Genomic DNA, 23,037 nt, shown 5'->3' with positions numbered 1-23,037 from the left:
TTTCTTTAACTTGATTGGAGTCCACTGTGGTAAATTCAAATGATTGGTCATTTCTGCAGCATTGAAGGTACCCAAGAACACAGTGGCTTCCATCACTCTTAAATGGAAGAAGTTTTGAACCACCAAGCCTCTTCCAAGAGACCGGCGGCACACAATAATTCCGGCTTCTCAAGCCTTATTGCTTAATTAATGGACTAAGTAATTTCTGATTTCATTAGGTTCTGAGAGCGATAAATGTCCCACCCAGCCAAAGTCAGTCACACCCTTTGAATTCCACTCATTAGGTTTCTGTAGTGTAGTGGTTATCACGTTCGCTTAACACGCGAAAGGTCCCCGGTTCGAGACCGGGCGGAAACATATTTAAAAAATTGGACAGTAAGCCTATTCACTTAGGACTCGGTCCCAATTCGGAATTCATGCTTTTCCTTCGCACTTCTCAATATTTGCTATTCAGACATACCTTTTTTAGTCGCGTAACGCACTCTGCATGTGTGGCTAGCTGGGCGCTCTGAATACATTCCTGCTACGTGTGGTCTGAGGTCCATAATGATTCAAATAGTTTACCATGCCAGGGTAAGCTGACAAGAAACACAGCCTTATTTCAAGTGTTTTAAAATCCCCGTGGGGAATATGAATGGTGGAAAAACGATTGGAACCATTTTCCTGTTTGACCGCTAGTTTTTAATGGGTATTATGGCTCTTTCTGTGGTACTCAATTTGGGATATTATGTGAGGTAGACTTGTGGGCATTCCTAATATTTTCCACGACCTCTTTTTGTATTGTAGTTTCAGTAGTGTAGTGGTTATCACGTTCGCCTCACACGCGAAAGTCAGTCACACCCTTAGTTCCACACATTAGGTTTCCGTAGTGTAGTGGTTATCACGTTCGCCTCACACGCGAAAGGTCCCCGGTTCGAAACCGTGCGGAAACATTTTGTAATATTCAATATTTCCCAATGCCCAGAGGCTAGCATTTGGTTTGAAACAGTTGAGTTTTGTCTAAACCTTGCAGTCTACCTAGATTATTTTCTGTCATTACAGCTGCTTGATGTGACCGCTAGTTGTTAATGGGTACTATACACAATACCCATAATGACAAAGCGATAACATATAGTTTTATTAATGAAAAAAATATTTAAAAAAAAAACGTATATACATACGTTTTCAGACCCTTTGCTATGAGGCTGGAAATTGAGCTCAGGTTCATCCTGTTTCCATTGATCATCCTTAGATGTTTCTTCAACTTGATTGGAGTCCCCTGTGGTAAATTCAAATGATTGGTCATTTCTGCAGCATTGAAGGTACCCAAGAACACAGTGGCTTCCATCACTCTTAAATGGAAGAAGTTTTGAACCACCAAGCCTCTTCCAAGAGCCGGCGGCACACAATAATTCCGGCTTCTCAAGCCTTATTGCTAATTAATGGACTAAGTAATTTCTGATTTCATTAGGTTCTGAGAGCGATAAACGTCCCACCAGCCAAAGTCAGCCACACCCTTTGAATTCCACTCATTAGGTTTCCGTAGTGTAGTGGTTATCACGTTCGCCTCACACGCGAAAGGTCCCCGGTTCGAAACCGGGCGGAAAATTTTGTAATATTCAATATTTCCCAATGCCCAGAGGCTAACATTTGGTTTGAAACAGGAGGTTGTCTAAACCTTGCTGTCTACCTCTCCGACCTGTGGATCAATGTTGCCGTTTTGGGGGACCTCCTCCGTGCGATCTGTATGAATGTGACCAGACTGACAGCTTCTCTGAGCCAGGCAAATTCATTTATCAGGGTCATTAAATGATATATCCAAAATAAATGGCAATATAATCCAAGGTAAAACAAACTAAAATGTAGATTGTTTTCTGTCATTACAGCTGCTTGATGTGACCGCTAGTTTTTAATGGGTACTATACACAATACCCCATAATGACAAAGCGATAACATATAGTTTTTATTAATGAAAAAAATATTTAAAAAAAAACTATTTACATACGTTTTCAGACCCTTGCTATGAGGCTGGAAATTGAGCTCAGGTCCATCCTGTTTCCATTGATCATCCTTAGAATTTCTTAACTTGATTGGAGTCCACCTGTGGTAAATTCAAATGATTGGTCATTTCTGCAGCATTGAAGGTACCCAAGAACACAGTGGCTTCCATCACTCTTAAATGGAAGAAGTTTTGAACCACCAAGCCTCTTCCAAGAGCCGCGGCACACAATAATTCCCGCTTCTCAAGCCTTATTGCTTAATTAATGGACTAAGTAATTTCTGATTTCATTAGGTTCTGAGAGCGATAAATGTCCCACCCAGCCAACGTCAGTCACACCCTTTGAATTCCACTCATTAGGTTTCTGTAGTGTAGTGGTTATCACGTTCGCTTAACACGCGAAAGGTCCCGGTTCGAGACCGGGCGGAAACATTTTAAAAAATTGGACAGTAAGCCTATTCACTTAGGACTCGGTCCAAATTTCGGAATTCATGCTTTTCCTTCGCACTTCTCAATATTTGCTATTCAGACATACCTTTTTTGTCGCGTAACGCACTCTGCATGTGTGGCTAGCTTGGGCGCTCTGAATACATTCTGCTACGTGTGGTCTGAGGTCCATAATGATTCAAATAGTTACCATGCCAGGGTAAGCTGACAAGAAACACAGCCTTATTTCAAGTGTTTTAAAATCCCCGTGGGGAATATGAATGGTGGAAAAACGATTGGAACCATTTTCCTGTTTGACCGCTAGTTTTTAATGGGTATTATGGCTCTTTCTGTGGTACTCAATTTGGGATATTATGAGAGGTAGACTTGTGGGCATTCCTAATATTTTCCACGACTTCCTCTTTTTGTATTGTAGTTTCAGTAGTGTAGTGGTTATCACGTTCGCCTCACACGCGAAAGTCAGTCACCCTTAGTTTCCACACATTAGGTTTCCGTAGTGTAGTGGTTATCACGTTCGCCTCACACGCGAAAGGTCCCCGGTTCGAAACGGGCGGAAACATTTGTAATATTCAATATTTCCCAATGCCCAGAGGCTAACATTGGTTGAAACAGTTGAGGGTTGTCTAAACCTTGCTGTCTACCTCTCCGACCTGTGGATCAATGTTGCCGTTTTTGGGGGACTCCTCCGTGCGATCGTATAATGTGACCAGACTGACAGCTTCTCTGAGCCAGGCAAATTCATTTATCAGGGTCATTGTAATGGATATATCCAAATAAATGCAATATAATCAAGGTAAAACAAACTAAAATGTAGATTGTTTTCTGTCATTACAGCTGCTTGATGTGACCGCTAGTTTTTAATGGGTACTATACACAATACCCCATAATGACAAAGCGATAACATATAGTTTTATTAATGAAAAAAATATTTAAAAAAAAACTTATTTACATACGTTTTCAGACCCTTGCTATGAGGCTGGAAATTGAGCTCAGGTCCATCCTGTTTCCATTGATCATCCTTAGATATTTCTTTAACTTGATTGGAGTCCACCTGTGGTAAATTCAAATGATTGGTCATTTCTGCAGCATTGAAGGTACCCAAGAACACAGTGGCTTCCATCACTCTTAAATGGAAGAAGTTTTGAACCACCAAGCCTCTTCCAAGAGCCGGCGGCACACAATAATTCCCGGCTTCTCAAGCCTTATTGCTTAATTAATGGACTAAGTAATTTCTGATTTCATTAGGTTCTGAGAGCGATAAATGTCCCACCCAGCCAAAGTCAGTCACACCCTTTGAATTCCTCTCATTAGTTTCTGTAGTGTAGTGGTTATCACGTTCGCTTTAACACGCGACGGTCCCCCGGTTCGAGACCGGGCGGAAACATATTTTAAAAAAATTGGGACAGTAAGCCTATCATCACTTAGGACTCGGTCCCAAGTTCGGAATTCATGCTTTTCCTTCGCACTTCTCAATATTTGCTATTCAGACATACCTTTTTTAGTCGCGTAACGCACTCTGCATGTGTGGCTAGCTTGGGCGCTGAATACATTCCTGCTACGTGTGGCTGAGGTCCATAATGTTTCAAATAGTTACCATGCCAGGGTAAGCTTACAAGAAACACAGCCCTTATTTCAAGTGTTTTGAAAATCCCCCGTGGGAATATGATGGTGGAAAAACGATTGGAACCATTTCCTGTTGACCGCTAGTTTTAATGGGTATTATGGCACTTTCTGTGGTACTCAATTTGGGATATTATGTGAGGTAGACTTGTGGGCATTCCTAATATTTTCCACGACTTCCTCTTTTTGTATTGTAGTTTCAGTAGTGTAGTGGTTATCACGTTCGCCTCACACGCGAAAGTCAGTCACACCCTTAGTTTTCCACACATTAGGTTTCCGTAGTGTAGTGGTTATCACGTTCGCCTCACACGCGAAAGGTCCCGGTTCGAAACCGTGCGGAAACATTTGTAATATTCAATATTTCCCAATGCCCAGAGGCTAGCATTTGGTTTGAAACAGTTGAGTTTTGTCTAAACCTTGCAGTCTACCTAGATTATTTTCTGTCATTACAGCTGCTTGATGTGACCGCTAGTTGTTAATGGGTACTATACACAATACCCCATAATGACAAAGCGATAACATATAGTTTTTATTAATGAAAAAAAATTTAAAAAAAAACTATATACATACGTTTTCAGACCCTTTGCTATGAGGCTGGAAATTGAGCTCAGGTCATCCTGTTTCCATTGATCCATCCTTAGATAGTTTCTTTAACTTGATTGGAGTCCCACCTGTGGTAAATTCAAATGATTGGTAATTTCTGCAGCATTGAAGTACCCAAGAACACAGTGGCTTCCATCACTCTTAAATGAAGAAGTTTATGAACACCAAGCCTCTTCCAAGAGCCGGCGGCACACAATAATTCCCGGCTTCTCAAGCCTATTGCTTATTAATGGACTAAGTAATTTCTGATTTCAATTAGGTTCTGAGAGCGATAAACGTCCCACCCAGCCAAAGTCAGCCACACCCTTTGAATTACACTCATTAGGTTTCCGTAGTGGTAGTGGTTATCACGTTCGCCTCACACGCGAAAGGTCCCCTGGTTCGAACCGGGCGGAAGCATTTGTAATATTCAATATTTCCCAATGCCCAGAGGCTAACATTTGGTTTGAAACAGTTGAGGTTTGTCTAAACCTTGCTGTCTACCTTTCCGACCTGTGGATCAATGTTGCCGTTTTTTGGGGGACCTCCTCCGTGCGATCTGTATGAATGTGACCAGACTGACAGCTTCTCTGAGCCAGGCAAATTCATTTTTCAGGGTCATTGTAATGGATATATCCAAATAAATGGCAATATAATCCAAGATAAAACAAACTAAAATGTAGATTATTTTCTGTCATTACAGCTGCTTGATGTGACCGCTAGTTTTAATGGGTACTATACACAATACCCCATAATGACAAAGCGATAACATATAGTTTTTATTAATGAAAAAAATATTTAAAAAACATATTTACATACGTTTTCAGACCCTTTGCTATGAGGCTGGAAATTGAGTTCAGGTCCATCCTGTTTCCATTGATCATCCTTAGATATTTCTTTAACTTGATTGGAGTCCACCTGTGGTAAATTCAAATGATTGGTCATTTCTGCAGCATTGAAGGTACCCAAGAACACAGTGGCTTCCATCACTCTTAAATGGAAGAAGTTTTGAACCACCAAGCCTCTTCCAAGAGCCGGCGGCACACAATAATTCCCGGCTTCTCAAGCCTTATTGCTTAATTAATGGACTAAGTAATTTCTGATTTCATTAGGTTCTGAGAGCGATAAATGTCCCACCCAGCCAAAGTCAGTCACACCCTTTGAATTCCTCTCATTAGGTTTCTGTAGTGTAGTGGTTATCACGTTCGCTTAACACGCGAAAGGTCCCCCGGTTCGAGACCGGGCGGAAACATATTTTAAAAAATTGGACAGTAAGCCTATTCACTTAGGAACTCGGTCCCAATTTCGGAATTCATGCTTTTCCTTCGCACTTCTCAATATTTGCTATTCAGACATACCTTTTTTAGTCGCGTAACGCACTCTGCATGTGTGGCTAGCTTGGGCGCTCTGAATACATTCCTGCTACGTGTGGTCTGAGGTCCATAATGTTTCAAATAGTTTACCATGCCAGGGTAAGCTTACAAGAAACACAGCCCTTATTTCAAGTGTTTTTAAAATCCCCCGTGGGGAATATGAATGGTGGAAAAACGATTGGAACCATTTTCCTGTTTGACCGCTAGTTTTTTAATGGGTATTATGGCACTTTCTGTGGTACTCAATTTGGGATATTATGTGAGGTAGACTTGTGGGCATTCCTAATATTTTTCCACGACTTCCTCTTTTGTATTGTAGTTTCAGTAGTGTAGTGGTTATCACGTTCGCCTCACACGCGAAAGTCAGTCACACCCTTAGTTTTCCACACATTAGGTTTCCGTAGTGTAGTGGTTATCACGTTCGCCTCACACGCGAAAGGTCCCCGGTTCGAAACCGTGCGGAAACATTTGTAATATTCAATATTTCCCCAATGCCCAGAGGCTAGCATTTGGTTTGAAACAGTTGAGTTTTGTCTAAACCTTGCAGTCTACCTAGATTATTTTCTGTCATTACAGCTGCTTGATGTGACCGCTAGTTTTAATGGGTACTATACACAATACCCCATAATGACAAAGCGATAACATATAGTTTTTATTAATGAAAAAAAATATTTTAAAAAAAAACGTATTTACATACGTTTTCAGACCCTTTGCTATGATGCTGGAAATTGAGCTCAGGTCCATCCTGTTTCCATTGATCATCCTTAGATATTTCTTTAACTTGATTGGAGTCCATCTGTGGTAAATTCAAATGATTGGTCATTTCTGCAGCATTGAAGGTACCCAAGAACACAGTGGCTTCCATCACTCTAAATGGAAGAAGTTTGACCACCAAGCCTCTTCCAAGAGCCGGCGGCACACAATAATTCCGGCTTCTCAAGCCTTATTGCTTAATTAATGGACTAAGTAATTTCTGATTTCATTAGGTTCTGAGAGCGATAAACGTCCCACCCAGCCAAAGTCAGCCACACCCTTTGAATACACTCATTAGGTTTCCGTGAGTGTAGTGGTTATCACGTTCGCCTCACACGCGAAAGGTCCCTGGTTCGAAACCGGGCGGAAGCATTTTGTAATATTCAATATTTCCCAATGCCCAGAGGCTAACATTTGGTTTGAAACAGTTGAGGTTTGTCTAAACCTTGCTGTCTACCTTTCCGACCTGTGGATCAATGTTGCCGTTTTTGGGGGACCTCCTCCGTGCGATCTGTATGAATGTGACCAGACTGACAGCTTCTCTGAGCCAGGCAAATTCATTTATCAGGGTCATTGTAATGGATATATCCAAATAAATGGCAATATATCCAAGATAAAACAAACTAAAATGTAGATTATTTTCTGTCATTACAGCTGCTTGATGTGACCGCTAGTTTTTAATGGGTACTATACACAATACCCCATAATGACAAAGCGATAACATATAGTTTTTATTAATGAAAAAATATTTAAAAAAACATATTTACATACGTTTTCAGACCCTTTGCTATGAGGCTGGAAATTGAGCTCAGGTCCATCCTGTTTCCATTGATCATCCTTAGATATTTCTTTAACTTGATTGGAGTCCACCTGTGGTAAATTCAAATGATTGGTCATTTCTGCAGCATTGAAGGTACCCAAGAACACAGTGGCTTCCATCACTCTTAAATGGAAGAAGTTTTGAACCACCAAGCCTCTTCCAAGAGCCGGCGGCACACAATAATTCCCGGCTTCTCAAGCCTTATTGCTTAATTAATGGACTATGTAATTTCTGATTTCATTAGGTTCTGAGAGCGATAAATGTCCCACCCAGCCAAAGTCAGTCACACCCTTTGAATTCCTCTCATTAGGTTTCTGTAGGTGTAGTGGTTATCACGTTCGCTTAACACGCGAAAGGTCCCCGGTTCGAGACCGGGCGGAAACATATTTAAAAAAATTGGACAGTAAGCCTATTCACTTAGACTCGGTCCCAATTTCGGAATTCATGCTTTTCCTTCGCACTCTCAATATTTGCTATTCAGACATACCTTTTTTAGTCGCGTAACGCACTCTGCATGTGTGGCTAGCTTGGGCGCTCTGAATACATTCCTGCTACGTGTGGTCTGAGGTCCATAATGTTTCAAATAGTTTACCATGCCAGGGTAAGCTTACAAGAAACACAGCCCTTATTTCAAGTGTTTTTAAAATCCCCCGTGGGGAATATGAATGGTGGAAAAAACGATTGGAACCATTTTCCTGTTTGACCGCTAGTTTTTAATGGGTATTATGGCACTTTCTGTGGTACTCAATTTGGGATATTATGTGAGGTAGACTTGTGGGCATTCCTAATATTTTCCACGACTTCCTCTTTTTGTATTGTAGTTTCAGTAGTGTAGTGGTTATCACGTTCGCCTCACACGCGAAAGTCAGTCACACCCTTAGTTTTCCACACATTAGGTTTCCGTAGTGTAGTGGTTATCACGTTCGCCTCACACGCGAAAGGTCCCCGGTTCGAAACCGTGCGGAAACATTTTGTAATATTCAATATTTCCCAATGCCCAGAGGCTAGCATTTGGTTTGAAACAGTTGAGTTTTGTCTAAACCTTGCAGTCTACCTAGATTATTTTCTGTCATTACAGCTGCTTGATGTGACCGCTAGTTTTTAATGGGTACTATACACAATACCCATAATGACAAAGCGATAACATATCGTTTTTATTAATGAAAAAAATATTTAAAAAAAAACTTATTTACATACGTTTTCAGACCCTTTGCTATGATGCTGGAAATTGAGCTCAGGTCCATCCTGTTTCCATTGATCATCCTTAGATATTTCTTTAACTTGATTGGAGTCCACCTGTGGTAAATTCAAATGATTGGTCATTTCTGCAGCATTGAAGGTACCCAAGAACACAGTGGCTTCCATCACTCTTAAATGGAAGAAGTTTTGAACCACCAAGCCTCTTCCAAGAGCCGGCGGCACACAATAATTCCCGGCTTCTCAAGCCTTATTGCTTATTAATGGACTAAGTAATTTCTGATTTCATTAGGTTCTGAGAGCGATAAATGTCCCACCCAGCCAAAGTCAGTCACACACCCTTTGAATTCCTCTCATTAGGTTTCTGTAGTGTAGTGGTTATCACGTTCGCTTACACGCGAAAGGTCCCCGGTTCGAGACCCGGGCCGGAAACATATTTTAAAAATTGGACAGTAAAGCCTATTCACTTAGGACTCGGTCCCAATTTCGGAATTCATGCTTTTCCTTCGCACTTCTCAATATTTGCTATTCAGACATACCTTTTTTAGTCGCGTAACGCACTCTGCATGTGTGGCTAGCTTGGGGCGCTCTGAATACATTCCTGCTACTGTGTGGTCTGAGGTCCATAATGATTCAAATAGTTTACCATGCCAGGGTAAGCTGACAAGAAAACACAGCCCTTATTTCAAGTGTTTTTAAAATCCCCCGTGGGGAATATGAATGGTGGAAAAACGATTGGAACCATTTTCCTGTTTGACCGCTAGTTTTTAATGGGTATTATGGCTCTTTCTGTGGTACTCAATTTGGGATATTATGTGAGGTAGACTTGTGGGCATTCTAATATTTTCCACGACTTCCTCTTTTGTATTGTAGTTTCAGTAGTGTAGTGGGTATCACGTTCGCCTCACACGCGAAAGTCAGTCACACCCTTAGTTTTCCACACATTAGGTTTCCGTAGTGTAGTGGTTATCACGTTCGCCTCACAACGCGAAAGGTCCCCGGTTCGAAACCGTGCGGAAACATTTTGTAATATTCAATATTTCCCAATGCCCAGAGGCTAGCATTGGTTTTGAAACAGTTGAGTTTTGTCTAAACCTTGCAGTCTACCTAGATTATTTTCTGTCATTACAGCTGCTTGATGTGACCGCTAGTTGTTAATGGGTACTATACACAATACCCCCATAATGACAAAGCGATAACATATAGTTTTTATTAATGAAAAAAATATTTAAAAAAAAACGTATTTACATACGTTTTCAGACCCTTTGCTATGAGGCTGGAAATTGAGCTCAGGTCCATCCTGTTTCCATTGATCATCCTTAGATATTTCTTTAACTTGATTGGAGTCCACCTGTGGTAAATTCAAATGATTGGTCATTTCTGCAGCATTGAAGATACCCAAGAACACAGTGGCTTCCATCACTCTTAAATGGAAGAAGTTTTTGAACCACCAAGCCTCTTCCAAGAGCCGGCGGCACACAATAATTCCCGGCTTCTCAAGCCTTATTGCTTAATTAATGGACTAAGTAATTTCTGATTTCATTAGGTTCTGAGAGCGATAAATGTCCCACCCAGCCAAAGTCAGTCACACCCTTTGAATACTCTCATTAGGTTTCTGTAGTGTAGTGGTTATCACGTTCGGCTTAACACGTGAAAGGTCCCCTGGTTCGAGACCGGGCGGAAACATATTTTAAAAAAATTGGACAGTAAGCCTATTCACTTAGGACTCGGTCCCAATTTCGGAATTCATGCTTTTCCTTCGCACTTCTCAATATTTGCTATTCAGACATACCTTTTTTAGTCGCGTAACGCACTCTGCATGTGTGGCTAGCTTGGGCGCTCTGAATACATTCCTGCTACGTGTGGTCTGAGGGTCCATAATGATTTCAAATAGTTTACCATGCCAGGGTAAGCTGACAAGAAACACAGCCCTTATTTCAAGTGTTTTTAAAATCCCCCGTGGGGAATATGAATGGTGGAAAAACGATTGGAACCATTTCCTGTTTGACCGGTAGGTTTTAATGGGTATTATGGCTCTTTCTGTGGTACTCAATTTGGGATATTATGTGAGGTAGACTTGTGGGCATTCCTAATATTTTCCACGACTTCCTCTTTTTGTATTGTAGTTTCAGTAGTGTAGTGGTTATCACGTTCGCCTCACACGCGAAAGTCAGTCACACCCTTAGTTTTCAACACATTAGGTTTCCGTAGTGTTAGTGGTATCACGTTCGCCTCACACGCGAAGGTCCCCGGTTCGAAACCGTGCGGAAACATTTGTAATATTCAATATTTCCCAATGCCCAGAGGCTAGCATTTGGTTTGAAACAGTTGAGTTTGTCCTAAACCTTGCAGTCTACCTAGATTATTTTCTGTCATTACAGCTGCTTGATGTGACCCGCTAGTTTTTAATGGGTACTATACACAATACCCCATAATGACAAAGCGATAACATATAGTTTTTATTAATGAAAAAAATATTTAAAAAAACGTATTTACATACGTTTTCAGACCCTTTGCTATGAGGCTGGAAATTGAGCTCAGGTCCATCCTGTTTCCATTGATCATCCTTAGATATTTCTTTAACTTGATTGGAGTCCACCTGTGGTAAATTCAAATGATTGGTCATTTCTGCAGCATTGAAGGTACCCAAGAACACAGTGGCTTCCATCACTCTTAAATGGAAGAAGTTTTGAACCACCAAGCCTCTTCCAAGAGCCGGCGGCACACAATAATTCCCGGCTTCTCAAGCCTTATTGCTTAATTAATGGACTAAGTAATTTCTGATTTCATTAGGTTCTGAGAGCGATAAATGTCCCACCCAGCCAAAGTCAGTCACACCCTTTGAATTCCACTCATTAGGTTTCCGTAGTGTAGTGGTTATCACGTTCGCCTCACACGCGAAGGACCCCGGTTCGAAAACCAGGGCGAAGCAATTTTGTAATATTAATATTTCCCAATGCCCAGAGGCTAACATTTGGTTTGAAACAGTTGAGGTTTGTCTAAACCTTGCGTCTACCTCTTCCGCCCTGTGGATCAATGTTGCCGTTTTTTGGGGGGACCTCCCTCCGTGCGATCTGTATGAATGTGACCAGACTGACAGCTTCTCTGAGCAGGCAATTATTATCAGGGTCATGTAATGGATATATCCAAATAATGGCAATATAATCCAAGGATAAACAAACTAAAATGTAGATTGTTTTCTGTCATTACAGCTGCCTGATGTGACCGCTAGTTTTTAATGAGGTACTATACACATACCCCCATAATGACAAAGCGATAACATATAGTTTTATCTAATGAAAAAATATTTCAAAAAAAAGTATTTACATACGTTTCAGACCCTTGCATTATGAGGTGGAAATTGAGCTTCAGGTCCATCTGCTTTCCATTGATCATCCTTAGATATTTCTTTAACTTGATTGGAGTCCACCTGTGGTAAATTCAAATGATGGTCATTTCTGCAGCATTGAAGGTAACCAAGAACACAGTGGCTTCCATCACTCTTAAATGGAAGAAGTTTTGAACCACCAAGCCTCTTCCAAGAGCCGGCGGCACACAATAATTCCCGGCTTCTCAAGCCTTATTGCTTAATTAATGGACTAAGTAATTTCTGATTTCATTAGGTTCTGAGAGCGATAAATGTCCCACCCAGCCAAAGTCAGTCACACCCTTTGAATTCCTCTCATTAGGTTTCTGTAGTGTAGTGGTTATCACGTTCGCTTAACACGCGAAAGGTCCCCGGTTCGAGACCGGGCGGAAACATATTTAAAAAATTGGACAGTAAGCCTATTCACTTAGGACTCGTCCCAATTTCGGATTCATGCTTTTCCTTCGCACTTCTCATATTTGCTATTCAGACCATACCTTTTTTAGTCGCGTAACGCACTCTGCATGTGTGGCTAGCTTGGGCGCTCTGAATACATTCCTGCTACGTGTGGTCTGAGGTCCATAAGGATTCAAATAGTTTACCATGCCAGGGTAAGCTGACAAGAACACAGCCCTTATTTCAAGTGTTTTTAAAATCCCCCGTGGGGAATATGAATGGTGGAAAACGATTGGAACCATTTTCCTGTTTGACCGCTAGTTTTTAATGGGTATTATGGCTCTTCTGTGGTACTCAATTTGGGATATTATGTGAGGTAGACTTGTGGGCATTCCTAATATTTTCCACGACTTCCTCTTTTTGTATTGTAGTTTCAGTAGTGTAGTGTTATCACGTTCGCCTCACACGCGAAAGTCAGTCACACCCCTTAGTTTTCCACACATTAGGTTTCCGTAGTGTAGTGGTTATCACGTTCGCCTCACACGCGAAAGGTCCCGGTTCGAAACCGTGCGGAAACATTTTGTAATATTCAATATTTCCCAATGCCCAGAGGCTAGCATTTGGTTTGAAACAGTTGAGTTTTGTCTAAACCTTGCAGTCTACCTAGATTATTTTCTGTCATTGACAGCTGCTTGATGTGACCGCTAGTTTTTAATGGGTACTATACACAATACCCCATAATGACAAAGCGATAACATATAGTTTTTATTAATGAAAAAAATATTTAAAAAAAACTTATTTACATACGTTTTCAGACCCTTTGCTATGAGGCTGGAAATTGAGCTCAGGTCCATCCTGTTTCCATTGATCATCCTTAGATATTTCTTTAACTTGATTGGAGTCCACCTGTGGTAAATTCAAATGATTGGTCATTTCTGCAGCATTGAAGGTACCCAAGAACACAGTGGCTTCCATCACTCTTAAATGGAAGAAGTTTTGAACCACCAAGCCTCTTCCAAGAGCCGGCGGCACACAATAATTCCCGGCTTCTCAAGCCTTATTGCTTAATTAATGGACTAAGTAATTTCTGATTTCATTAGGTTCTGAGAGCGATAAATGTCCCACCCAGCCAAAGTCAGTCACACCCTTTGAATTCCTCTCATTAGGTTTCCTGTAGTGTAGTGGTTATCACGTTCGCTTAACACGCGAAAGGTCCCCGGTTCGAGACCCGGGGCAGAAACATATTTTAAAAAATTGGACAGTAAGCCTATTCACTTAGGACTCGGTCCCCAATTTCGGAATTCATGCTTTTCCTTCGCACTTCTCAATATTTGCTATTCAGACATACCTTTTTTAGTCGCGTAACGCACTCTGCATGTGTGGCTAGCTTGGGCGCTCTGAATACATTCCTGCTACGTGTGGTCTGAGGTCCATAATGATTCAAATAGTTTACCATGCAGGGTAAGCTGACAAGAAATACACAGCCCTTATTTCAAGTGTTTTTTAAATCCCCCGTGGGGAATATGAATTGGTGGAAAAACGATTGGAACCATTTTCCTGTTTGACCGCTAGTTTTTAATGGGTATTATGGCTCTTTCTGTGGTACTCAATTTTGGGATATTATGTGAGGTAGAACTTGTGGGCATTCCTAATATTTTCCACGACTTCCTCTTTTTGTATTGTAGTTTCAGTAGTGTAGTGGTTATCACGTTCGCCTCACACGCGAAAGTCAGTCACACCCTTAGTTTTCCACACATTAGGTTTCCGTAGTGTAGTGGTTATCACGTTCGCCTCACACGCGAAAGGTCCCCGGTTCGAAACCGTGCGGAAACATTTTGTAATATTCAATATTTCCCAATGCCCAGAGGCTAGCATTTGGTTTGAAACAGTTGAGTTTTGTCTAAACCTTGCAGTCTACCTAGATTATTTTCTGTCATTACAGCTGCTTGATGTGACCGCTAGTTTTTAATGGGTACTATACACAATACCCCATAATGACAAAGCGATAACATATAGTTTTTATTAATGAAAAAAATATTTAAAAAAAAAACTTATTACATACGTTTTCAGACCCTTTGCTATGAGGCTGGAAATTGAGCTCAGGTCCATCCTGTTTCCATTGATCATCCTTAGATATTTCTTTAACTTGATTGGAGTCCACCTGTGGTAAATTCAAATGATTGGTCATTTCTGCAGCATTGAAGGTACCCAAGAACACAGTGGCTTCCATCACTCTTAAATGGAAGAAGTTTTGAACCACCAAGCCTCTTCCAAGAGCCGGCGGCACACAATAATTCCCGGCTTCTCAAGCCTTATTGCTTAATTAATGGACTAAGTAATTTCTGATTTCATTAGGTTCTGAGAGCGATAAATGTCCCACCCAGCCAAAGTCAGTCACACCCTTTGAATTCCACTCATTAGGTTTCTGTAGTGTAGTGGTTATCACGTTCGCTTAACACGCGAAAGGTCCCTGGTTCGAGACCGGGCGGAACATATTTTAAAAAATTGGACAGTAAGCCTATTCACTTAGGACTCGGTCCCAATTTCGGAATTCATGCTTTTCCTTCGCACTTCTCAATATTTGCTATTCAGACATACCTTTTTTAGTCGCGTAACGCACTCTGCATGTGTGGCTAGCTTGGGCGCTCTGAATACATTCCTGCTACGTGTGGTCTGAGGTCCATAATGATTCAAATAGTTTACCATGCCAGGGTAAGCTGACAAGAAACACAGCCCTTATTTCCAAGTGTTTTTTAAAATCCCCCGTGGGGAATATGAATGGTGGAAAAAACGATTGGAAACCAATTTTCCTGTTTGACCGCTAGTTTTTAATGGGTATTATGGCTCTTTCTGTGGTACTCCAATTTGGGATATTATGTGAGGTAGACTTGTGGGCATTCCTAATATTCATTCCACGACTTCCTCTTTTTGTATTGTAGTTTCAGTAGTGTAGTGGTTATCACGTTCGCCTCACACGCGAAAGTCAGTCACACCCTTAGTTTTCCACACATTAGGTTTCCGTAGTGTATGGTTATCACATTCGCCTCACACGCCAAAGGTCCCCGGTTCGAAACGTGCGGAAACATTTTGTAATATTCAATATTTCCCAATGCCCAGAGGCTAGCATTGGTTTGAAACAGTTGAGTTTTTGTCTAACCTTGCAGTCTACCTAGATTATTTCTGTCATTACAGCTGCTTGATGTGACGCACTAGTTGTTATGGGTACTATCACATACCCCATAATGACAAGGCGATAACATATAGTTTTTATTAATGAAAAAAATATTTAAAAAAAAAACTTATATACATACGTTTTCAGACCCTTTGCTATGAGGCTGGAAAATTGAGTCAGGTTCCATCCTGTTTCCATTGATCATCCTTAGATGTCCCTCTTCAACTTGATTAGAGTCCCACCTGTGGTAAATTCAAATGATTGGTCATTTCTGCAGCATGAAGGTACCCAAGAACACAGTGGCTTCCATCACTCTTAAATGGAAGAAGTTTTGAACCACCAAGCCTCTCCAAGAGCCGGCGGCACACATAATTCCCAGGCTTCTCAAGCCTTATTGCTTAATTAATGGACTAAGTAATTTCTGATTTCATTAGGTTCTGAGAGCGATAAATGTCCCACCCAGCCAAAGTCAGCCACACCCTTTGAATTCACTCATTAGGTTTTCCGTAGTGTAGTGGTTATCACGTTCGCCTCACACGCGAAAGGTCCCCGGTTCGAAACCGGGCGGAAGCATTTTTGTAATATTCATATTTCCCAATGCCAGAAGGCTAACATTTGGTTTGAAACAGTTGAGGTTTGTCTAAACCTTGCTGTCTACCTCTCCGACCTGTGGATCAATGTTGCCGTTTTTTGGGGGACCTCCTCCGTGCGATCTGTATGAATGTGACCAGACTGACAGCTTCTCTGAGCCAGGCAAATTCATTTATCAGGGTCATTTGTAATGGATATATCCAAATAAATGGCAATATAATCCAAGGTAAAACAAACTAAAATGTAGATTGTTTTCTGATCATTACAGCTGCTTGATGTGACCGCTAGTTTTTAATGGGTACTATACACAATACCCCATAATGACCAAAGCGATAACATATAGTTTTTTATTAATGAAAAAAAGATTTAAAAAAAAAAACCGTATTTACATACGTTTTCAGACCCTTTGCTATGAGGCTGGAAATTGAGCTCAGGTCCATCCTGTTTCCATTGATCATCCTTAGATATTTCTTTAACTTGATTGGAGTCCACCTGTGGTAAATTCAAATGATTGGTCATTTCTGCAGCATTGAGTACCCAAGAACACAGTGGGGCTTCCATCACTCTTAAATGGAAGAAGTTTTGAACCACCAAGCCTCTTCCAAGACCGGCGGCACACAATAATTCCCGCTTCTCAAGCCTTATTGCTTAATTAATGGACTAAGTATTTCTGATTTTCATTAGGTTCTGAGAGCGATAAATGTCCCACCCAGCCAAAGTCAGTCACACCCTTTGAATTCCTCTCATTAGGTTTCTGTAATAGTAGTGTTATCACATTCGCGGGAACACGCGAAAGGGTCCCCGTTCGAGACCTGGAGCGGAAAACATATTTCAAAAATTGGACAGTAAGCCTATTCACTTAGGACCGGTCCCAATTTCGGAATTCATTGCTTTTCCTTCGCACTTCTCATATTTGCTATTCAGACATACCTTTTTTAGTCGCGTAACGCACTCTGCAGTGTGGCTAGCTGGCGCTCTGAATACATTCCTGCTAAGTGTGGTCTTGAGGTCCCTAATGATGTCAAAATTAGTTTACCATGCCAGGGTAAGCCGACAAGAAAACACAGCCCTTATTTCAAGTGATTTTTAAAATCCCCCGTGGGAAACATATGAATGGGTGGAAAAACGATTGGAAAGCCATTTTCCGTTTGACCCTAGTTTTTAATGGGTATTATGGCTCTTTCTGTGGTACTCAATTTGGGATATTATGTGAGGTAGACTTGTGGGCATTCCTAATATTTTCCACGACTTCCTCTTTTTGTATTGTAGTTTCAGTAGTGTAGTGGTTATCACGTTCGCCTCACACGCGAAAGTCAGTCACACCCTTAGTTTTCCACACATTAGGTTTCCGTAGTGTAGTGGTTATCACGTTCGCCTCACACCGCGAAAGGTCCCCGTTCGAACCGTGCGGAAACATTTTGTAATATTCAATATTTCCCAATGCCCAGAGCTAGCATTTGGTTTGAAACAGTGAGTTTTGTCTAAACTTGCAGTCTACTAGATTATTTTCTGTCATTACAGCTGCTTGATGTGACCGCTAGTTGTTAATGGGTACTATACACAATACCCCATAAGACCAACGCATAACATATAGTTTTTATTAATGGAAAAAAAATATTTAAAAAAAACGTATATACATACGTTTTCAGACCCTTTTGCTATGAGGCTGGAAATTGAGCTCAGGTCCATCCTGTTTCCATTGATCATCCTTAGATATTTCTTAACTTGATTGGAGTCCACCTGTGGTAAATTCAAATGATTGTCATTTCTGCAGCATTGAAGGTACCCAAGAACACAGTGGCTTCCATCACTCTTAAATGGAAGAAGTTTTTGAACCACCAAGCCTCTTCCAAGAGCCGCGGCACACAATAATTCCCGGCTTCTCAAGCCTTATGCTTAATAATGGACTAAGTAATTTCTGATTTTCATTAGGTTCTGAGAGCGATAAACGTCCCACCCAGCCAAAGTCAGCCACACCCTTTGAATTACACTCATTAGGTTTCCGTAGTGTAGTTGGTTATCACGTTCGCCTCACACGCGAAAGGTCCCCGGTTCGAAACCGGGGAGGAAGCATTTGTAATATTCAATATTTCCAATGCCCAGAGGCTACCATTTGGTTTGAAACAGTTGAGGTTTGTCTAAACCTTGCTTTCTACCTCTCCGACCTGTGGATCAATGTTGCCGTTTTTTGGGGGACCTCCTCCGTGCGATCTGTATGAATGTGACCAGACTGACAGCTTCTCTGAGCCAGGCAAATTCATTTATCAGGGTCATTGTAATGGATATATCCAAATAAATGGCAATATAATCCAAGGTAAAACAAACTAAAATGTAGATTGTTTTCTGTCATTACAGCTGCTTGATGTGACCGCTAGTTTTTAATGGGTACTATACACAATACCCCATAATGACAAAGCGATAACATATAGTTTTTATTAATGAAAAAAATATTTAAAAAAAAACTTATTTACATACGTTTTCAGACCCTTGCTATGAGGCTGGAAATGGAGCTCAGGTCCATCCTGTTTCCATTGATCATCCTTAGATATTTCTTTAACTTGATTGGAGTCCACCTGTGGTAAATTCAAATGATTGGTCATTTCTGCAGCATTGAAGGTACCCAAGAACACAGTGGCTTCCATCACTCTTAAATGGAAGAAGTTTTGAACCACCAAGCCTCTTCCAAGAGCCGGCGGCACACAATAATTCCCCGGCTTCTCAAGCCTTATTGCTTAATTAATGGACTATGTCATTTCTGATTCATTAGGTTCTGAGAGCGATAAATGTCCCACCCAGCCAAAGTCAGTCACACCCTTCGAATTCCACTCATTAGGTTTCCGTGGTGTAGTGGTTATCACGTTCGCTTAACATGCGAAAGGTCCCCGGTTCGAGACCGGGCGGAAACATATTTTAAAAATTGGACAGTAAGCCTATTCACTTAGAACTCGGTCCCAATTTCGGAATTCATGCTTTTCCTTCGCACAGCTCAATGTTTGCTAATCAGACGTACCTTTTTTAGTCGCGTAACGCACTCTGCATGTGTGGCTAGCTTGGGCGCTCTGAATACATTCCTGCTACGTGTGGTCTGAGGTCCATAATGATTCAAATAGTTTACCATGCCAGGGTAAGCTGACAAGAAACACAGCCCTTATTTCAAGTGTTTTAAAATCCCCCGTGGGAATATGAATGGTGGAAAAACGATTGGAACCATTTTCCTGTTTGACCGCTAGTTTTAATGGGTATTATGGCTCTTTCTGTGGTACTCAATTTGGGATATTATGTGAGGTAGACTTGTGGGCATTCCTAATATTTTCCACGACTTCCTCTTTTTGTATTGTAGTTTCAGTAGTGTAGTGGTTATCACGTTCGCCTCACACGCGAAAGTCAGTCACACCCTTAGTTTTCCACACATTAGGTTTCCGTAGTGTAGTGGTTATCACATTCGCCTCACACGCGAAAGGTCCCCGGTTCGAAACCGTGCGGAAACATATTGTAATATTCAATATTTCCCAATGCCCAGAGGCCAGCATTTGGTTTGAAACAGTTGAGTTTTGTCTAAACCTTGCAGTCTACCTAGATTATTTTCTGTCATTACAGCTGCTTGATGTGACCGCTAGTTGTTAATGGGTACTATACACAATACCCCATAATGACAAAGCGATAACATATAGTTTTTATTAATGAAAAAAATATTTAAAAAAAAACGTATATACATACGTTTTCAGACCCTTTGCTATGAGGCTGGAAATTGAGCTCAGGTCCATCCTGTTTCCATTGATCATCCTTAGATATTTCTTTAACTTGATTGGAGTCCACCTGTGGTAAATTCAAATGATTGGTCATTTCTGCAGCATTGAAGGTACCCAAGAACACAGTGGCTTCCATCACTCTTAAATGGAAGAAGTTTTGAACCACCAAGCCTCTTCCAAGAGCCGGCGGCACACAATAATTCCCGGCTTCTCAAGCCTTATTGCTTAATTAATGGACAAAGTAATTTCTGATTTCATTAGGTTCTGAGAGCGATAAATGTCCACCCAGCCAAAGTCAGTCACACCCTTTGAATTCCTCTCATTAGGTTTCTGTAGTGTAGTGGTTATCACGTTCGCCTTAACACGTGAAAGGTCCCGGTTCGAGACCGGATGGAAACATATTTAAAAAAATTGGACAGTAAGCCTATTCACTTAGGACTCGGTCCCAATTTCGGAATTCATGCTTTCCTTCGCACTTCTCAATATTTGCTATTCAGACATACCTTTTTTAGTCGCGTAACGCACTCTGCATGTGTGGCTAGCTTGGGCGCTCTGAATACATTCCTGCTACGTGTGGTCTGAGGTCCATAATGATTCAAATAGTTTACCATGCCAGGGTAAGCTGACAAGAAACACAGCCCATTATTTCAAGTGTTTTTAAATCCCCCGGTGGGGAATATGAATGGTGGAAAAACGTTGGTGGTTGGAACCATTTTCCTGTTGACCGCTATCTTTTAATGGGTATTATGGCATCTTTCTTGTGGTACTCAATTTGGGACGATTATTGTGAGGTAGACTTGCATGGGCCATCCTAATCTTTTCCACTGACTTCCTCTTTTTGTAATTGTAGGTTCCGTAGTTGTAGTGGTTATCACGTTCGACCTCCACACGCGAAAGTCAGTCACACCCTTAGTTTCTCCACACATTAGGTTTCCGTAGTGTATTGGTTATCACGTTCGCCTCACACGCGAAAGGTCCCCGGTTCGAAACCGTGCAGAAACATTTTGTAATATTCAATATTTCCCAATGCCCAGAGGCTAGCATTTGGTTTGAAACAGTTGAGTTTTGTCTAAACCTTGCAGTCTACCTAGATTATTTTCTGTCATTACAGCTGCTGATGTGGACCGCTAGTTTTAATGGGTACTATACACAATACCCCATAATGACAAAGCGATAACATATAGTTTTTATTAATGAAAAAATATTTAAAAAAAAACTTATATACATACGTTTTCAGACCCTTTGCTATTGAGGCTGGAAATTGAGCTCAGGTCCATCCTGTTTCCATTGATCATCCTTAGATATTTCTTTAACTGATTGGAGTCCACCTGTGGTAAATTCAAATGATGGTCATTTCTGCAGCATTGAAGGTACCCAAGAACACAGTGGCTTCCATCACTCTTAATGGAAGAGTTTTGAACCACCAAGCCTCTTCCAAGAGCGGCGGCACACAATAATTCCCGGCTTCTCAAGCCTTATTGCTTAATTAATGGACTAAGTAATTCTGATTTCATTAGGTTCTGAGAGCGATAAATGTCCCACCCAGCCAAAGTCAGTCACACCCTTTGAATTCCACTCATTAGGTTTCCGTAGTGTAGTGGTTATCACGTTCGCTTAACACGCGAAAGGTCCCCGGTTCGAGACCGGGCGGAAAATTATTTATAAAAATTGGACAGTAAGCCTATTCACTTAGGACTCGGTCCCAATTTCGGAATTCATGCTTTTCCCTTCGCACTTCTCAATATTGCTTTCAGACATACCTTTTTAGTCGCGTAACGCACTCTGCATGTGTGGCTAGCTTGGGCGCTCTGAATACATTCCCTGCTACGTGTGGTCTGAGGGCCATAATGATTCAAATAGTTTACCATGCCAGGGTAAGCTGACAAGGAAACACAGCCCTTATTTCAAGTGTTTTTTAAAATCCCCCGTGGGGAATATGAATGGTGGAAAAACGATTGGAAACCATTTTCCTGTTTGACCGCTAGTTTAATGGGTATTATGGCTCTTTCTGTGGTACTCAATTTGGGATATATGTGAGGTAGACTTGTGGGCATTCCTAATATTTTCCACGACTTCCTTTTTGTATTGTATTCAGTAGTGTAGTGGTTATCACGTTCGCCTCACACGCGAAAGTCAGTCACACCCTTAGTTTTCCACACATTAGGTTTCCGTAGTGTAGTGGTTATCACGTTCGCCTCACACGCGAAAGGTCCCCGGTTCGAAAACGTGCGGAAAACATTTTGTAATATTCAATATTTCCCAATGCCCAGAGGCTAGCATTTGGTTTGAAACAGTTGAGTTTTGTCTAAACCTTGCAGTCTACCTAGATTATTTTCTGTCATTACAGCTGCTTGATGTGACCGCTAGTTTTAATGGGTACTATACACAATACCCCATAATGACAAAGCGATAACATATAGTTTTTATTAATGAAAAAAATATTAAAAAAAAACGTATTTACATACGTTTCAGACCCTTTGCTATGAGGCTGGAAATTGAGCTCAGGTCCATCCTGTTTCCATTGATCATCCTTAGATATTTCTTTAACTTGATTGGAGTCCACCTGTGGTAAATTCAAATGATTGGTCATTTCTGCAGCATTGAAGGTACCCAAGAACACAGTGGCTTCCATCACTCTTAAATGGAAGAAGTTTTGAACCACCAAGCCTCTTCCAGAGCCGGCGGCACACAATAATCCCGGCTTCTCAAGCTTATTGCTTAATTAATGGACTAAGTAATTTCTGATTTCATTAGGTTCGAGAGCGATAAATGTCCCACACAGCCAAAGTCAGTCACACCCTTTGAATTCCACTCATTAGGTTTCCGTAGTGTAGTGGTTATCACGTTCGCTTAACACGCGAAAGGTCCCGGTTAAGACCGGGCGGAAACATATTTTAAAAAATGGACAGTAAGCCTATTCACTTAGGACTCGGTCCCAATTGCGGAATTCATGCTTTTCCTTCGCATTTCTAAATATTTGCTATTCAGACAT

The 23,037-nt window shown here is 41.1% G+C and overlaps 19 non-coding genes across 19 annotated transcripts; all 19 read left to right on the top strand.

The window, feature by feature from the left end:
• Positions 1-284: 284 nt before the first annotated feature.
• trnav-aac (transfer RNA valine (anticodon AAC)) lies at positions 285-357 on the top strand. The gene has a single exon. It is a non-coding gene; the product is annotated as a tRNA-Val (tRNA).
• Positions 358-859: 502 nt separating this feature from the next.
• On the top strand, positions 860-932 carry trnav-cac (transfer RNA valine (anticodon CAC)). The gene has a single exon. It is a non-coding gene; the product is annotated as a tRNA-Val (tRNA).
• Positions 933-1,515: 583 nt separating this feature from the next.
• On the top strand, positions 1,516-1,588 carry trnav-cac (transfer RNA valine (anticodon CAC)). Its single transcript has one exon. It is a non-coding gene; the product is annotated as a tRNA-Val (tRNA).
• Positions 1,589-2,338: 750 nt separating this feature from the next.
• Positions 2,339-2,410, top strand: trnav-aac (transfer RNA valine (anticodon AAC)). The gene has a single exon. It is a non-coding gene; the product is annotated as a tRNA-Val (tRNA).
• A 1,325-nt stretch (positions 2,411-3,735) lies between these two features.
• trnal-uaa (transfer RNA leucine (anticodon UAA)) lies at positions 3,736-3,809 on the top strand. Its single transcript has one exon. It is a non-coding gene; the product is annotated as a tRNA-Leu (tRNA).
• A 508-nt stretch (positions 3,810-4,317) lies between these two features.
• trnav-cac (transfer RNA valine (anticodon CAC)) lies at positions 4,318-4,389 on the top strand. Its single transcript has one exon. It is a non-coding gene; the product is annotated as a tRNA-Val (tRNA).
• Positions 4,390-5,805: 1,416 nt separating this feature from the next.
• Positions 5,806-5,879, top strand: trnav-aac (transfer RNA valine (anticodon AAC)). The gene has a single exon. It is a non-coding gene; the product is annotated as a tRNA-Val (tRNA).
• Positions 5,880-6,394: 515 nt separating this feature from the next.
• Positions 6,395-6,467, top strand: trnav-cac (transfer RNA valine (anticodon CAC)). Its single transcript has one exon. It is a non-coding gene; the product is annotated as a tRNA-Val (tRNA).
• A 584-nt stretch (positions 6,468-7,051) lies between these two features.
• On the top strand, positions 7,052-7,125 carry trnav-cac (transfer RNA valine (anticodon CAC)). The gene has a single exon. It is a non-coding gene; the product is annotated as a tRNA-Val (tRNA).
• A 758-nt stretch (positions 7,126-7,883) lies between these two features.
• Positions 7,884-7,957, top strand: trnav-aac (transfer RNA valine (anticodon AAC)). The gene has a single exon. It is a non-coding gene; the product is annotated as a tRNA-Val (tRNA).
• A 512-nt stretch (positions 7,958-8,469) lies between these two features.
• Positions 8,470-8,542, top strand: trnav-cac (transfer RNA valine (anticodon CAC)). The gene has a single exon. It is a non-coding gene; the product is annotated as a tRNA-Val (tRNA).
• Positions 8,543-12,459: 3,917 nt separating this feature from the next.
• On the top strand, positions 12,460-12,532 carry trnav-aac (transfer RNA valine (anticodon AAC)). Its single transcript has one exon. It is a non-coding gene; the product is annotated as a tRNA-Val (tRNA).
• A 507-nt stretch (positions 12,533-13,039) lies between these two features.
• On the top strand, positions 13,040-13,111 carry trnav-cac (transfer RNA valine (anticodon CAC)). The gene has a single exon. It is a non-coding gene; the product is annotated as a tRNA-Val (tRNA).
• Positions 13,112-14,293: 1,182 nt separating this feature from the next.
• On the top strand, positions 14,294-14,366 carry trnav-cac (transfer RNA valine (anticodon CAC)). Its single transcript has one exon. It is a non-coding gene; the product is annotated as a tRNA-Val (tRNA).
• A 1,839-nt stretch (positions 14,367-16,205) lies between these two features.
• Positions 16,206-16,278, top strand: trnav-cac (transfer RNA valine (anticodon CAC)). Its single transcript has one exon. It is a non-coding gene; the product is annotated as a tRNA-Val (tRNA).
• A 2,851-nt stretch (positions 16,279-19,129) lies between these two features.
• trnav-aac (transfer RNA valine (anticodon AAC)) lies at positions 19,130-19,202 on the top strand. The gene has a single exon. It is a non-coding gene; the product is annotated as a tRNA-Val (tRNA).
• Positions 19,203-19,711: 509 nt separating this feature from the next.
• On the top strand, positions 19,712-19,784 carry trnav-cac (transfer RNA valine (anticodon CAC)). Its single transcript has one exon. It is a non-coding gene; the product is annotated as a tRNA-Val (tRNA).
• Positions 19,785-20,371: 587 nt separating this feature from the next.
• On the top strand, positions 20,372-20,444 carry trnal-uaa (transfer RNA leucine (anticodon UAA)). Its single transcript has one exon. It is a non-coding gene; the product is annotated as a tRNA-Leu (tRNA).
• A 1,184-nt stretch (positions 20,445-21,628) lies between these two features.
• Positions 21,629-21,701, top strand: trnav-aac (transfer RNA valine (anticodon AAC)). Its single transcript has one exon. It is a non-coding gene; the product is annotated as a tRNA-Val (tRNA).
• The last annotated feature ends 1,336 nt before the right edge of the window (positions 21,702-23,037 follow it).

The sequence above is a fragment of the Oncorhynchus kisutch genome, unplaced genomic scaffold (assembly GCF_002021735.2).
Source record: "Oncorhynchus kisutch isolate 150728-3 unplaced genomic scaffold, Okis_V2 scaffold2795, whole genome shotgun sequence".
NCBI classification, from domain to species: Eukaryota; Metazoa; Chordata; class Actinopteri; order Salmoniformes; family Salmonidae; genus Oncorhynchus; species Oncorhynchus kisutch.
The sequence above is the reverse complement of the archived record's forward strand: the minus strand, read 5'-3'. Positions and strand labels throughout refer to the sequence as shown.